This window comes from Physeter macrocephalus, chromosome 6, assembly GCF_002837175.3.
Source record: "Physeter macrocephalus isolate SW-GA chromosome 6, ASM283717v5, whole genome shotgun sequence".
Classification (NCBI taxonomy): domain Eukaryota; kingdom Metazoa; phylum Chordata; class Mammalia; order Artiodactyla; family Physeteridae; genus Physeter; species Physeter macrocephalus.
In genome coordinates this window covers 54,218,376-54,222,189 of record NC_041219.1, presented here as the reverse complement: position 1 = coordinate 54,222,189, position 3,814 = coordinate 54,218,376, and the positions used below count along the sequence as shown (strand labels likewise).

The following is a 3,814-nucleotide window of genomic DNA, read 5'->3' as shown; positions in this document are numbered from 1 at the left end:
GCCCGCGCCGGACCCGCTGCTCTCCGCGCCTCCGCGCCCCCGCCCCCTGCGCTCCCCCGCGCGCGCGCGATGGTACGAGCCTGCGCGCCGGAACTGCCGGCGTTGTCCTGGAAACCGAGCGCCGGCCCGCCGCGGGTTAACCCTGTGCGCGCTGTCGGGGCGCCGGCCGGCCCGCCGCCGCCGCCGCCGCCGCTTCCGCCGCCGCCACCGCCTGCGGGGAGCCGCCGGCCACGCCCGGCCCGCGTCTAGGCTCCGCGCCGCCGGGTCCGAGGCCTCCCCGCGCGCTCCCGGCCCAGCCTCCCGCCCGCTCCCTTTATCCTCCCGCAAGACCCTCCTCCCCGGACCGCTGCTCGGTGACCGCCCCGCTCTCCTCCCCGCCTCCGTCCCCGGGGCCCCGCTGCGCGTCTGTGCGGCCACCTCCTCGGTCCTCCCCAGTGGGCGGCTTCCCACGGTTCCTTTCTCTCCAGTCTTGTGCCCTAAACTGGGGAGAAACTCAGGACTACCCGCGCGTCCCTTAGCCGAGCACGGCCTCCCCCCAGTGCGCACTCTGGATCTAGCCATTACCACTTCCTTCTAGCATATTCCGGGTGTTTCCAGAGACCGCCGCCAGTGCGCTCCCTCGGCTCCTTCTGCATCACAACTTCCTCCGCTTCCGCACTCGGCCGGCAGCCCTGGGCTGCGCCGCGTCGCCTCTGCCTGCCTCGCGCCCGGAGGGAGCAGCCTCCCCTCAACCCTTATCGCCACCGCTTGCTTTCTTGTCAGCCTCTTAGACGATGAAGGGCCGAGCTGTGCCGACAGTCAATGTGTTCGTATGTGCCGATACAGTTTTATCTTTTGACAAAGCAGAGTGACGATTGGGCTTGGTTTAAGGTGCTCCAGCAAATGTCTGTTCGTTTACAAACTGTGTTCTCTGGAACCATGGAATGCTCCAGTCTAGAGCGTGGCTCCTGGGTCTTAAATGCCCACTCAGAGGATAGGGTTTCAACAGAGTTTCATTTTAACTACCTTCAAACCGAGAATTTTGGAACCAGAAGGTGATCCTCTGTGTTTTTAAGGAATTTGTGGATCCACACCACAAGATGCAAGACATCCTAGTTCAGCTATCAAAAAAGGAGAATGGTTTCATTGATTCTTTGAGAACCTGAACAAGGTTTTGACTGGGTTGCATATTCAGTATATGAGGTTCCCTTTTGGCCACTCCTCATTTGCCCAGGAGACCAGTAGCGGGCCAAGTACATACATATAGGTAATAGTCATAATACCTTTTTAGACTGCCATCCACCTCCCCTGTTCCTAAATCAGGAAATGCAGAAGCAAAATCCTTCACCCGCGATGCATGTGGTGCAAGGCCCAGAGATTTTTATAACCCTCCTGAAATCATGTAGGGTTGTGTTGGTCATCTAGAGGATTCCAAATGTGCTGTACAGTGAGAGTCTCAGTTCTGCGTTGCACCTGGGTTGGCACTCTTCTCCTGGGCTGTATCCAGGCGTACACTGGGGTCAGTCACTGCCGCCTAAACTTTTACCTTACACGCTACGTGAAGTGACTTTTTCTGTTGTTCTGTGGATGTAGATGTGTTTGTGTTGATATCAAGGTCTTAAGCCACAACACCTTAATCCTCCTTACCGCGAAACAAAGTGCTAGACCACCAATGGGGGTGGGGGGGGTTAGCCGTGTCCCTCCTCCAGACCCGCTGCTGCTCTCAAGTCTGAAAAGGAGTTCAGAGGTGCCCGGAAGCACTTTCTTGAGAAGTTGACCACCTGCTCCTACCTCTCGCGAAGTTTTTTCTTGAGTTTAACTCTAGAATGGTATTAATTCAGGACCTTTTATGTAAGGCGTTCAAACATATGTGACAAAGATTTTCAGCAATATGATTGTGTTCACGTTCAATAAACAAGAATAAACATCAAGAAGTATCTTAGAAAATGCACATTAGTGGGGAAACAGAGTGGCATCAGGTGAGCCCTCTGCTGAGTCTGGGGCATGGAGGAAGTGTCTCCGCTTTCTGAGGCTCAGTTTCCTTGTGTTTCACTAGGGCAGATTGACTGGATAATCTCCAGGGATCTTCTCAACAGTTACCCTCTGGGAAACCGTGAGCCTCTCTGAGTCGTGTCTCAGCCCGACATTTCGCATTGTTCCTAATGCAACCCCGAGAATAGGGATAGTTTCACGTACACTGGCTTCTTGGGGGTTTCGGTTTAGGCTGTGATTTAGGACACAGTAATAGGTGGAGGGAATTATGGACCAGAGACTGGTGGTCTGGAGAAGATGTATATCAATGTAGAGGGTCCCGTGGACAGCTACTGATATTTTAAGCCCAGGTTGAGACTTTTGTATATGATTCAGCAGCTTGCAACCAAGGTGAAGTTTTTTTCTGAATGAACTCTGAACTTCTGTTTAGAGGCAGAGGTGATAGCCCTGTATACAGAGTCTCTAAAACTTTACCAAGAATTTTAAAGACACTGGTTTTTCAGATAGGGTATGTTTTTCACCTGGGTGGGGCCTGGGAAAATTGTGAGGCCCAGCCCAAAGATCAGGCTTACTCAAGGGTGTATGCTTCCTGGGACTTCCCTGGTGGCGCAGTGGTTGGGACTCCGCGCTCCCCATGCCGGGGGCCTGGGTTCAATCCCTGGTCAGGGAACTAGATCCCACATGCATGTCGCAACTAAGAGTTCTCATGCCACAGCTAGGGAGCCCGCATGTCTCAACTAAGGAGCCCGCGAGCCACAACTAAGACCTGACACGACCAAATAAATAAATATTTAAAAAAAAAAAAAAAAAGGATGTATGCTTCCTCACACAGAGAGGCAGGAAAGATCAGAAGAGATCCGTAGCTTTTAAACTCCTCATTCAAGAATATATGTGTCCAGGGCTTCCCTGGTGGCGCAGTGGTTAAGAATCTGCCTGCCAATGCAGGGGACACGGGTTCGAGCCCTGGTCCAGGAAGATCTCACCTGCCTCAGAGCAACTAAGCCCGTGCGCCACAACTACTGAGCCTGCGCTCTAGAGCCCACGAGTCACAACTACTGAAACCCACACGCCTAGAGCCCGTGCTCTGCAACAAGAGAAGCCACCGCAATGAGAAACCCGTGCACCGCAACGAAGAGTAGCCCCCGCTCGCCGCAACTAGAGAGAGCCCGCGTGCAGCAACGAAGACCCAACGCAGCCAAAAATAAAAATAAATAAAATAAATTTATTTAAAAAAAAAAAAAAAGAATGTAGGTGTCCAGAAACAGTGACCCAGAGTCTAGCTGGTGGGCGTTGGATCAAAGGATTTAAAACGTGTGTGTCTTATGTTAACTCTAATGTATCCATGGCACGATGGATGCCTCGCAGTAGGCGCTCTGTAAATGTGGTTGAACTGAAGTGAATGAGAACGATAACAATTACATAATCTCTTTAGGAAAGACTTCATACATGTCAAAACTTTTCTGGACCACCAGTAACAATGGATATCTGAGGTTTATAAGATTGTGCCTTTCCAACTACTTCCCCACTTCAAGGCAACATTCTCTCTATTCCTAAGTACTTCTAAGCAGGAGAGTATACTGGGGCACCTCTTTTTTTTTTTTTTTTTTTTTTAGATGTTGGGGGTAGGAGTTTATTAATTAATTTATTTATTTTTGCTGTGTTGGGTCTTCGTTTCTGTGCGAGGGCTTTCTCTAGTTGTGGCAAGCGGGGGCCGCTCTTCATCGCGGTGCGCGGGCCTCTCACTATCGCGCCCTCTCTTGTCGCGGAGCACAGGCTCCAGACGCGCAGGCTCAGTAGTTGTGGCTCACGGGCCTAGTTGCTCCGCGGCATGTGGGATCCTCCC

The 3,814-nt window shown here is 52.3% G+C and overlaps 2 protein-coding genes across 34 annotated transcripts in view; one reads left to right on the top strand and one right to left on the bottom strand.

Annotated features, from left to right (window-relative positions):
- The window catches only part of FBXL14 (F-box and leucine rich repeat protein 14), a 20,185-nt gene extending 19,427 nt beyond the window's left edge, over window positions 1–758 (bottom strand). The window contains exon 1 of the transcript XR_008617651.1: window positions 565–758. The gene's annotated coding sequence lies outside the window, so the exon portion shown is untranslated. The remainder of the gene's footprint in view (window positions 1–564) is intronic.
- The window catches only part of ERC1 (ELKS/RAB6-interacting/CAST family member 1), a 573,654-nt gene that overhangs the window by 500,989 nt on the left and 68,851 nt on the right, over window positions 1–3,814 (top strand). The window lies entirely within an intron of this gene.